This window comes from Cervus canadensis, chromosome X (assembly GCF_019320065.1).
Source record: "Cervus canadensis isolate Bull #8, Minnesota chromosome X, ASM1932006v1, whole genome shotgun sequence".
NCBI classification, from domain to species: Eukaryota; Metazoa; Chordata; class Mammalia; order Artiodactyla; family Cervidae; genus Cervus; species Cervus canadensis.
The window spans coordinates 135,486,977-135,500,313 of record NC_057419.1 but is presented as its reverse complement, the minus strand read 5'-3'; positions in this window follow the sequence as shown (position 1 = coordinate 135,500,313).

Sequence of the window (13,337 nt, the reverse complement as noted above, 5' to 3'; positions counted from 1 at the left end):
GTATATAATCTATTAACTCCTTTTTTTATATAATTTTATTTTATTTTAATTTTTATTTACTGGTTGCACTGGGTCTTCTTTGCTGTGCACAGGCTTCCTCTAGTTACGGCGAGTGCAGTCTTCTCATTGCAGTGGCTTCTCTTATTGCAGAGCATGGGCTCTAGCACATAGTGCATATGGCTTCAGTAGTTTCAATGCGTGGCCTCAGTAGCTGTGGCTCCTGGGTTCTAGAGCACAGGCTCAGTAGTTGTGGGGCTTAGTTGCTCCATGGCATGTGGGATCCTCCTGGATCAGCGATCGAACCTGTGTCCCCTGCATTGGCAGATGGGGACTCCTATCCATGGTGCCACCAGGGAAGTCCAATAATCCATTACCTTCTATGCATCTATAAAAATGTTATGTACCAAAAAAAAAAAAATGTTATGTACCATCATTGGGAGAACTGAAAAAAGAAACACGCAAATCTTCTTTTGTGATCTATGGTTCAGGTAAGGAATGTTGGTTAAGAAAAGCTGAAGTCTAGGAGCATTCCTGGCACATAATATGTGGTGGATCTATGTTTATGCCTTTTTAAAATAAAGGTACCTGTAAATGTTAGATCTATAAGAGATCTGGTATGAATAGATCTTTGAATCTAATGGTTCTTAACCCTGGCTATGCATCAGAATCACTTGAAGAACTTCTTAAAATGTTAGCTTCTTGAAGTCTATCTCTAGAAATTCTGATTCAATACATCTACCTAGGAGTGGGGAAGTGGGGAAATATGTACTTTTAAACAACACCATCAGGTGATTTAGATGCAGTCACTTAATTACTGCTTTGGCTGATGGGCAGGCATCTGAGTGTCACATTTCATTTTCATGTGGAGCAACTTTGTCCCTTAAATACAGAATACAATTCGGAAGTACCCCCCCCCCCCCCTTGAAGTGCAAACACTCTTACCTTTTTGTTTTAAAAACAATTCATACTGAAATTAAATTGAGTCATAAGGAGGCTAAATGTTTTGTAAGGCCTTTGGCTTTAATATTCTGGAATTTTGTACTTTTAAACCAGCATTACTTTCAAGCAAAGGAAAGCAATGGGGCAATTGCTCTTAGGAATTATAATCTTTTCAAAATAGAGGAGAGTAAGAGCAAGACTAAAGTTGGCTGCATTGAAAAACACTGTATTATTATGTTTGTTTCCAATCTCAGATTAAGCAAGAGTCCTGGAAAATACACTGAAGCCCTTCAGAAGTCACCAAGACAGCATATGCATGTAGTGGTCTCTTCAATATCACCAGATCAGCTGTAAAATTCTAGGGTTTTAAGGCTATATTCCTTGGCCTAACACTGGTCTCTTATTTATGCTATGTCTTTCAAAACACATCAAGTCCAGAACTTCAGCTGTGTTCTAAATCTTCCTGGGCTATTTGGCTTAATAACAGAGCATAATCTGTAGTTGTTTAGGGATATCACACAGGGTTTAGAATGCATGCTGGGGTAGTTAGGTGCCAGCTTGATGGAGAGTTTAAGTGTTTGGCTCACTTTTCCAAACTTCATTCCACTCCATTTCACCAGTAGTTAGGGAAAAGGTCTTTTCCTTGCTATTGGAAGGAAAACACACATTTCCCACACAGTTGCAATGGGCAATTTCTTCCACCAGTCCTTGTACACTACAGCTTTGACAAATTCTACATATGTTTGGTACAATCTTTTTCTCCTTTGCTTCAGTTTCCAAGATTGAAGACACATCTATTAATATAATAAGTTTATAAAGCACATTTTATTTAGTTCGTAGACCAAAAGTTCCCCAATGATACTCTGATGTACACTAGTCCCTCAAGATGCTCTGAGAAAAGCAGATTCCATCATAAAACAAATTTGGTATGGCTGCATATTTTAAATCTTATCTTGCATATTCACTTTGTATATAATCTTACTAAAGGCTCAGAGAAGTTCTATAGTTATGAAACCAATTTATCTTTGTTAAACCCATCATACCCTTATATAAGCATGGCATCTTTTCTTGGAGGAACACCTTATGATACATAACAGATCACCATTTGAAAAATGTTTTAAAAGACTGAGAGACATCAATGAAGAAACTTCTGGAAGTCATCCAATGCAACACCAAAGCTGCATTTAGGGCTTATTTGTACTTTATACTTGTAACCATTTCTGCCATTCTGTAGGTCAGTAAGGGAAAACAAACCTTTCATTATTGAAAGGGTCATTACAGCTATACAGGAATGAATATTGACATTTTTGTAACACTTTTCAAGTTATTTCTGAAGCAACATGAAATTGTTTTTTTTTAAAGGTAGTGGACTGGGAGTCCAAAGACCTGGTTTCTCTACCAACTCTGCCACTAACTAGTTTTGTGCCTTTATACTAGCTGGTTAACTTCCCTGTGTATAACTTTCTTCATCCATACAGTAGGAACAACAATGCCTGTCTTAATCACCTCAGAGGGTTGTTATGAGGGTCAAATAACCAAATACATGGGATAATTATTTCCAAATATTGTGGCAGAACACACATGACAGTGGGGCAAGGCAACTAAGGTGAGAGGTAGGACCAAGAGAACACTAGCATTGTATCAGGGTCTGTGATGATGTGCATAGAGCACAGAGCCATCATTACTTCAGAAAGACTGGAAGTCAGAAACAAGGGTGAAGAAATGCATAATTTCAGGCTTGAGTTTTGAAAATCCCTTTCACTGTCTCCCTATTTTTTTAATTGGAGTATAATTGCTTTATAATGCTATATTTTTGCTGTACAACAATGTGAATCAGCTGTATGTATACATATATCCCCTCCCTCTTGAGCCACCTTCCCATTCCTGCATCTCATCCCTCTGGGTCATCATAGAGCACCAGGCTGAGCTCCCTGTGCTGTATAGCAGCATCTCACTAGCTATTTTCTACATGGTAGTGTGTGTATATGTCAATGCTACTCTATCAATCCATCTCACCTACCCTCCTCCTATTTCAATAGCTCAGAAATGTCAGAACTGAGGATAGCTGGAGCACTGGTAATGGAAGCACATGGGTGATGTCTTAGCTCTGACTTTCATCCTGCCTCATATCAATTCACAACCTCTGTCCCAGAAAACAATGAAGCAGTTTCAGTGGCTATTTGTAGGTGACTCTTCCTTCCTCTCACCATCCTGCTCAGGTTAATAGTCCCCCTTCCACCTTGCGGTTGATTTAGGTCTCTGATAAAGCTAGATGTCTGAGCTGACTAGACCATGAGAATGACCTAGTGTCAATTCTTTTGGGCTTCTGAACTCTGGCTCTTACTTGAAACTTCCTTTTCTGAGTCCTTGATTCTGCTTCCATTATGTGCCACTGGTAACAGTAGGACAGGGGGATCTTTTCTAGGATATTATTTCTCAAGTAGTTCCTTCTCCTGCTGCCTTGTAATAATCAGTACAGTGACAATGTTTGTTGTTGTTGATCAGTCACCCAGTCGTGTTCAACTCTGTGACTCCATGAACTGCAGCACACCAGGCTTCCCTGTCTTTCACCATCTCCCAGAGTTTGCTCAAACTCACGTCCATTGAGGCAGTGATGCCATCCAACCATCTTATCGTCTGTTGCCCCCTTCTCCTCCTGCCCTCAATCTTTCCCAGCAACAGGGTCATTTCCAATGAGTTGGCTTTTTCATCAAGTGGCCAAAGTATTGGAGCTTCATGTTCAGTACCAGTCCTTCCAATGAACATTCAGGACTGATCTCCTTTGGAATGGACTGGTTGGATCTCCTTGCAGTCCAAGGGACTCTCAAGAGTCTTCTCCAACACCACAGTTCAAAAGCATCAATTCTTTGGCACTCAGCTTTCTTCACCATCCAACTCTCACATCCATACATGGCTACTGAAAAAAACCATAGCCCTGACTAGATGGACCTTTGTTGGCAAAGTAAGGTCTCTGCTTTTTAATATGGAGTCATGGGGTGTTAGTTGACAATCTTAATGGCTTAGCAACCTAATGCCATTAGGCACAAATTGGGACGACTGGTGCCTCTATCCCATTGTATATGGACCTGCTAAATTGACTGTGGGTTAGTGTTCCCTCTCTGACACTGGAGAGACTACTTATAACCTATGGCTCTTTAATTACTCCCTCCTACTTCTATATCCCATGCAAACTATTCTCTTGTTAACAATTCCTTCTTCATACTTGTAAAATGATTAGATTATTTCTTGCTTGCTTGCATCAACCATGTAGCACATTTGCCCCCCTCCGAAACTACAACCTTGATTGGACCTTGGGGTTCCCCAAGCCTTTGCAATTGCAGACTGCATCTTTGAGTAGGGTACATGTCGTTTGCTCTCTGGAGATTTTAATTAGTTTCACTCTGAGATAAATTCACTTAGGTATAGGAATCATCCATGTAACTTTATGCTAACTCATTCTAATTGAAGAGGATGGTATCACTACAACAGCTTGTTGAAGTGGCAAACAAAATGGCCACTAGCTAGAGGGAAGGAAAGCATTGACCTAGCATCCTCTTCATATGCTCAGTCTGGCTGTTGGATTACATCACATAGAGTACAAGGAGTCCCTGATTGGGAAATTCTCAACAAGTGGCTTCTAGAAGTAGCAGGTGAACTGAACTTCATAGCCCATGGGTAATTGTCTGTTCTTAGGGGCTATGAAATCTGGGGAAGAAGGTAATGTTGCTGCAGAAGGAAAGTCTTCTGCATAAAATAAAGTGTGTGTGTGCTAAGTCGCTTCAGTCATCTCTGAATGTTTGTGACCCAGTGTACTCTAGCCCGCCAGGTTCCTGTGTCCGTGGAATCTTCCAGGCAAGAACACTGGAGTATGTTGCCTTTTCCTCTCCAGGGGATCTTCCTGACCCAAGGATCAAACTCGCATCTATTGGCTCCTGCATTGGCAGGCAGGATCTTTACCACTAGTGCCACCTGGAAAGTCTGCATAACATAAAGGGACATTTTATATGTCAAAAGTACATGTACATAAAAATTAATGATAGATTGTTGTTGTCAATGTTTAGTTGCTAAATCATGTCCAACTCTTTGTGACCCCATGGACTGTAGCCCACCAGGTTCCTATATCCTTGGGATTTCCCAGGCAAGAATACTGAAGTGGGATGACATTTCTTTCTCAGTGGATCCTCCTGATGCAGGGATTGAACCCATGTCTCCTACTTGGTAGGCAGATTCTTTACCACGGAGATACCTGGGAAGTCTGTGATAAATTGTGGCACTAAGATAAAGAAAGATTGGTGGTTGAATCAATTGAATGCTCCTATCAACATACCAGGACCACACTGGAGTCAGTAAGGAAAGTGACTGGAGGCCATTGGGTTAGCCCTTTATGACAGAATTGGTGGTGCTAGATCAGGATACCTGCAGGTAATGCCAAAATCACTTAAATTTCAAATAGAGCTACCTGTTAGAGGCTCTCAAATAATCCCAACACTTGTGGGAATTTCTCAGCACAGGGGAAATATGTGCATTCAGGTCTCCTTGTTGTGAAAGCATATGCAGTAAGGTGGATATATAGCAAGCTATTGATAAAGCAGACTCCTTGCAAATACAAATAAGAATTGCCACAGTGGTTAGTGAGGCACTGATAAGTGAAAATATCTGTTTGTTAGTGCTTTAAGCTAAGGGTAATAAGGTCCTAGTTGGGTCTAGGTATTGTTAAACCATAATTTTCTAGGACAAACTACAGCGATGCTTCAAGTTCTGAGGGGCCTTGCTGGATGCTAGGAAATACTGATTTACTAGTATTACATCAGAGAATCCATTATGGGAACATACTCTAGCATGAAGAATCAGGGAACAAAGAGCAGATAATTACCAGAATACACCAATTATCACTGCATATCCTTAACATCTTTAGGAATTTTTCCTTTTCAGCCTAGCCCTGCTTTTGTTCAGTAGCATTAGGAATCCATACGCAGAGTGGAGCTACGCCAAAAACACAGTACAAACAATCATACCCTCATTTTATGGGTTTTATGAACAGATGGTGTTGATGTATGTGTGCTGTATGCTTAGTTGTGTCCAACTCTTTTTGACCCCATGGTCTGTAGCTCCCAGGCTCCTCCACTTATAGGAATTCTCCAGGGAAGAATACTAGAGTGGATTGCCATGCCCTGTTCCAGGGGATCTCCCCAACCCAGGGATTGAACCAAGATCTCCCACATTGCAAGAAGATTCTTTACTGTCTGAGCCAACAGGGAAGCCCATTGATGTATATACCCCAGGATTTTAAACATGAGATGGTTCAGAAAATTGTCTGCCATTAACTACTCTTTAAGATCCTCAACTAGTTAAGGGGTCCCCAGAGGTTATCTATAAGGGTAGCGCTTAGCATCAAGGGACAGAGATCCTAGATCATGCTGAGGCCTCTAGAGTCTGAAACCACTGAAGGGCCTGATCCTCAGTCTTCAGTGAGATTTAGTCAGCCAGGTTCCCTATATAAGGAAGCAAGGACATGCTTCAGACATAGTCATTATGATGTAACACATTCTCCAACTCTCACTAAATAGTTATGAGAGGTCATCATCCTAGAGGATTTTGACTTGTCCATAAGGCATGCTGGAACCTGAAGTAGGTTTGAAGCAAAAGGGAGGCAGCTAGGGCTTGGCTAAAAACATGTACCAACCTGAAGGGCTAATTCTCAAAGAAGTGTACCCAAAGTTCCAAGCAGAGAACTTGGAGGTCAATACCATCAAGTTTGTCAATAGCAAAAGTTTCAGGTGGTTGGGCAAGCAGAAGCATTTAAATAGTAATAAAATAAATTATCATATGAAATGGTGGCAGAACTGTGTTTCCATGAAAGTTGGTTTATTTTAAGGTAGAACCTAGTCAACAGGTGGATCAGGATTCAGCTTCTAGTAGAAAATGTTGGTAGGATATGGAAATGCAACTGGGACTTCAGCCGAGTCCTAAAAAAACAGGGAACTAGCATACAGACCCATGAGAGTGAGGGTGAGAGGCTTGGGGCCAAGTGTAATCATAAAGACTAGGGCCATAAAACTCAACCCTGGTGTCTGTTACCCATTGGTGAGGATGAAGTTTTCCAATGCATTGCCAGGGTGGTTTCCATTGGGTCCGAATGAGCAGAGCTTTTCCTTCAGGCTTTCAGTACTCTTAGAAAGTTAGTCCCAGGTGCAGAAAGTGCATGGAAGTTGTTTTCATCATTGTTGGATCAGGTTTGGTGATGGGTCAGCAAATGAAAAAGATCTGGTTGTTGAAATTCTCAGAAGCATGAATTTCTGACTGTAAAGTGGTATCAGTTCCCCACCTGTATTTTAAACGTTAATGCAGGATATAAAACAGTAAGGCTGGAGGTGAGAGAGTATGTTAACAATGTGACTTGCCTGGGTTCCTCTTACTGATGAGTTGGGTTATTCATCTTTTCTGGGGCTTGAGAACTTTTGGCAAGGCAATCCATTGCGAACTGACCACCGTGGCTACAGTAGAGGCATGCCTGAATTTTTTGCCGGGCTCTTCTGATTGGAGTACGAGGTGTCTCGCTTCCTTGCAGCTCTATAGGGTCTTCCTTGGATGCTGGCTGTGTGTGGTTGGAGAAGCTTGGTAGATCTGGCTGGTGACTACATTTCTTGCCCAACTGAATACACTGAGTTATGACAAGTTTTGGGAAATTGTCCATCAGATCTGGCTCACTAGCTTCATCCTGAATGGAGTCAGCTAGTTCTTCTTGGAAATGATCACTCTGACTGGATTCATCACATCTTAGATTCTCAGGAAGGAGCTGAAAAGTAGTGTCATCCTGCTGAGAGACGTTGTCTTCTTTGTCAACCTTAGTATTCACCAGGGGGTTCATTTTCTGTTTTGTGGGCTCACCAAATGGCTGCTGGAACTCAAGAAGAAAGTTCTCATACAACTTCAACAGAGCAATAGGGTAGGAGGTGATTCTGAATAACTCTCTATTGCATCTTCTGGAATAGAATGGGACTAGGCAGAATTGAGTGCCAGAACTGGATAGCAGTGGGCAGACAGTGGTTTTGCTCTGTGATCAGAGGGACAGTGTCATGAGCAAGTAGCCAAAGCTGTTAGCTATTAGGTCACAAAGGTATGTTGAGAGTTCAGAAATGCTCAAAACTGTTATCCACTGTTCAATGTTGCCTCCTCTTTAGGAAAATGCCAATATTATCCCCATTTAGAAGAAATAAATTACCTGAAGACACACAGAAGATTTGGAATTAAGAAGATAAAGGAAACAGATATAGTAGATTACTTTCATCATTCCTTTGATAATATAGGGGCATTTTGCCCTCAGACTAAGCCTTTGGTTCTAAATTTTCCTTCTTTATAAGAGAATCAAACAAGTTTACAACCCAAACTGATCTTAGAAATCATCCAGACTACATTCATAATTTCACAGAGAAGAAAAACTGACTCAGGTAAAAATATTTATCCAAGGACACACAACCAGTTAATATCAGAGATGTCATGTTCATCAGGACTGCTGTCCAAAACAGCACTTCCTCTGGGACTCCAAATGAAGTCGTGCTTACATTACTTTGGCATAATGACAGTTCTTGGCCCTGGTTATGCCAAAAACTCTCAGGGAACCAGTAGCTTTGGCATCTCTAAGGAGGTTGTTGGAAATATAGACCCTAAGACCCCATCCCAGACCTACTGGATGAGTATTCCATTTTAACAAGCTTCTCTAGGTGATTTGAGTATTCACTGAAGTTTGAGAAGTGCTGCTCTAGAGAATACTCAGTCAGAAATGGAATACTTACTGGTTGAACTTGATCCTCAGTGCTCCAACCATAGTCTGCAGTGCTGTGGGGATCTGGTTGCTGTATTGGTTGTTAATGTTTTCTGGCTTTCTAGTCTGTCTCTGAGGTCACATGGTTGCCATGGAGATGATTAAGACATCACAGGCAAGGTGAAGAGGTGAGATTGAGAACCTAGGCAACAAGAACAAGATATTCTTAAAGTATAAAGTTCAAAATGTTTAGTCTTCCCTCCATTGATAACAAGAGTTAAGAAACCAGGAGGCACTTAAAACACACCCCAATCATTTGCATATTGGTTGAACTTTTCTGATACATATTTAATTCCCCTTATTGTCCTTTCCTTGTGCTATGTAGCATTTAAATTGTCCCTTTGTGGGCAAAAAATGTGTATCACTGAATGCAAGATTTGATTCCCTGGGTTTTATTTGATGGCACCTCCTCTCTAGACCTATGGAAGATATTATTGGAAGAATTAATTAGTTAAACAATCCTGGCAGAACCTTGGGCTGGAAACTTACCCAAATCATCAGTTGGATGATTTGATTGAAGACTTGTTTGCTACTCAATTTTCTCTTTCATGTATTAAGAGTGACTATTTTGTCTACCTAAAAGGGGTGTTATGATGAAACAATGACTGTTGTTGTTAATGAAACAACAATGGTGTTGTTAATGAAACAATAGATAGGTGCTCTGAGTGATTTTCTTCCAAGTTTGTTCCAATGTATGTGTACAATGCCAATGGTGAGAATCTTCCCTCATTGCATAATACTGAAGTAGGAAGAAACTGTCATACATCCTTTCTTCTTTTCCATATCTCACCTACCTATTTTCCTATTTACCTTTCAGAGATCTTTCACTTTCCAGGGCCATCCATGAGTTTATTACTGCCTACCCAGCTAGGTATCAACTAATAAAAGATGGTAATCAAGTATTGAAGGTTAATGATTGACCTTTATCAAGGCATTCCATTTTTTCCCTCAAATTTAATGTGTATAAGGATCTTGTTGATCCCAGTCTATAGCAACTTTTTTTTTCATTTATTTTTATTAGTTGGAGGCTAATTACTTTACAATATTGTAGTGGGTTTTGCCATACATTGACATGAATCAGCCATGGAGTTACATGTATTCCCCAGTCTATAGCAACTTTGATTCAAGGAGTCTGGAGTGAATACCTGGAACCTGTACCAGTTGGGTAGCAGACTTCTTTAGCTGGTAGTCCTTGTGAGAATAGCCATACACACAAGCATCATGGAATAAAGCCATATTAGTGCATCTCAAAGAGGTAGGGATGGGGAGATGACATTTCAAGGAAATAGGGGTGGGCAGATGACATTTGTAGGTAGGAGGTTGACCCTCAAATGACATGAAATAGGTGGTAGCCTATTCTACCTCCATGTGGAGCTCACAAAGAGCCCTCACTGTCCTTAAGAACTGTTCATCTCTCCCTGATAGTAGAGAGCAAGAGTTCAGCATGGAGGTTCTGGAGTCATACTGACCTGGGTACAAACCCTGGCTTTCCAAAAACCGAGTGACTCTGGACAAGTTATTTAATGTCTCTGATAATCAATTGCAAAATTTAAAGTGGAGATGATTTTAATACCTGCCTCACGGTGTCATGAGGATTAAATAAGATGAAAAGAGATTAGCAAAGCTCCATGCAGATGGCAAATGCTCCATAAATGTTAGCTGTCATTATTCTAGGTCCATAGTCTGTGTTTTAGAATTTAAATTATTTTCAGATTTTAGAATGTAACGCAGAGTATGTACTGTTTATTATATAACACTCCCAATAGTGTCTGGGAAAACATTCCATAATTTATCCACTAACATTTCTGCAAGAAAAATGTCTAAATATTCCAAGAATAAGTTCATGTTAGTTCAGGTGAGATTTTTGTGCCAAATGAGTTTTGGAACCAAATTAATAACAAAAAAAGTAGCTTCTGTTGTATACAGCTTTCATTTCAGAATTGAAGATAAGTGTTTGTGCACCTCTACCAAACTCTTTCGGGCAAGATGTGCAATTATTACTTTTCTTTCTCTGTCCCTGCTTTCTGCCCTTTCTCTCTACCCTCAGAAATTCTAGAATATCTGTTAAGGTCTCCTGTTTCTTTACAGAATTATGTATTCAAAATGACAGATCATTTAATTTTTCCTAATTAATGTGGCACTGGTGAAACACTTGCTAAAACTGTAAGCATTAACCCAAATGCAAATCATACAATGGCATTGTTGTCAATGGCAATTGCCTATACTCTCAAAAAAACCTACCTTGCATATCATTTTGGAAATTGCTCTCCTTTCAGAAGTCAATGGTCTTCTATTGGATTGTCCCAGCAGATCCTCGGGGCTGAGCTGACAGTCTGGCAGAGTTCCAAACCACAGTCTTTTGGAGATGAGGTAGAAACGGAGCCTGATCAGATGAACAGGCTTGAGGGATCCAACTTTTGAGCCTGGAGCAGGTCTGATAGAAAACTACACATGCTTAAACTTTTCCTTAATCAGTATGAGTATCAACTACGAAAACAACAGCATGAAAATAGGCTTAGTGAACTATTGCAGGTCACTTGGATATTTGTCTTCAGTTTGACTCTAAGCCATAGTTAAGAGATTCCCCAGATAAAAAACTGCACCACTCTGGGGTTCACTAAGACTCCTTTTGGAGGACCTGCTGTAACCTGCTGCTTTTTTTTTTCCATTTATTTTTATTAGTTGGAGGCTAATTACTTTACAATATTGTAGTGGTTTTTGCCATACATTGACATGAATCTGCCATGGGTGTACATGTGTTCCTCATCCTGAACCCCACTCCCACCTCCTTCCCCATCCCATCCCTCTGGGTCTTACGAGTGCACCAGGCCCGAGCACTTTCTCATGCATACAGCCTGGGCTGGTGATCAGTTTCACCCTTGATAATATACATGTTTCGATGCTGTTTCTCTCGAAACATCCCACCCTCGCCTTCTCCCACAGAGTCCAAAAGTCTGTTTCTGTACATCTGTGTCTCTTTTTCTGTTTTGCATATAGGGTTATCGTTACCATCTTTCTAAATTCCATATATATGTGTTAGTATACTGTATTGGTCTTTTATCTTTCTGGCTTACTTCACTCTGTATGATGGCTCCAGTTTCATTCATCTCATTAGAACTGATTCAAATGAAATTCTTTTTTAATGGCTGAGTAATATTCCTCATGTATAATGTACCACAGCTTCCTTATCCATTCATCTGCTGATGGACATCTAGGTTGCTTCCATGTCCTGGCTATTATAAACAGTGCTGCGATGAACACTGGGGTGCACGTGTCTCTTTCAGATCTGGTTTCCTCAGTGTGTATGCCCAGAAGTGGGATTGCTGGGTCATATGGCAGTTCCCCTGCTGCTTTTAAGAAATATTGGAGAACTTACCCTGCTACATTTTCAAGCTGTTCTACATAACCCATTGGAGGAGATGCTTTGAACTAGGGTTGCACTCTTACTCTTGGTCTCCAGATATTCTAAGGGGTGCCAGTATAGGAGCTAAATGTGAATGTATTATTTGTTCAGTTGTGTCCAACTTTTTGCAACGCCATGGTCTGTAGTCTGCCAGACTCCTCTGTCCATGGAATTCTCCAGGCAAGAATACTAGAGTGGGTAACCATTCCCTTCTATAGGAGATCTTCCTGACCCAGGATCAAACCTGGGTCTCCTGCCTTCTAGGCAGATGCTTTACCATCTGGGCTACCAGGGAAGCCCATAGGAGCTAAACTGATACACAAATAACCCTCATAAGGTAACCACAGGGGCATACTATTTGGACTTATCTGAAGACTTGGCTGTGACTCCAGCTCTGCCACCATCTATACTGACAAACTTGGGCAAGTTATTTCATCTCTTTGGGTCAGTTTCTGAATCTGTATAATGAAAGGACAGGTTTCTCAAAGTTTATCAAGATAAGATACCATGATTCAGAAGGGCTATCAGGAGGCCTAGGAATCTGTAATTTTATGTTTCAGTTCAGTTCAGTTGCTCAGTTGTGTCCATTTCTTTGTGACCCCATGGACTGCATCATGCCAGGCCTCCCTGTCCATCACCAACTCACAGAGTTTACTCAAACTCACGTCCATTGAGTCGATGATGCCATCCAACCATCTCACCCTCTGTCATCCCCTTCTCCTCCCACCTTCAATCTTTCCCAGCATCAGGGTCTTTTCAAATGAATCAGTTCTTCGCATCAGGTGGCCAAAGTACTGGAGTTTCAGGTTCAACATCAGTCTTTCCAATGAACATTCAGGACTGATTTCCTTTAGGATTGACTGGTTTGATCTCCTTGCAGTCCAAGGCACTCTCAAGACTCTTCTCCAGCACCACAGTTCAAAAACATCAATTCTTTGGTGCTCAGCCTTCTTTATGGTCCATCTCTCACACATCCACACATGACTACTGGAAAAACCATAGCTTTGACTATACAGACCTTTGTCAGCAAAGTAATAATGTCTCTGCATTTTAATATGCTGTCTAGGTTGGTCATAGCTTTTCTTCCAAGGAGCCAACTTCTTTCAATTTCATGGCTGCAATCACCACTTGCATTAATTTTGGAGCCCCTCAAAATAAAATCTGCTACTGTTT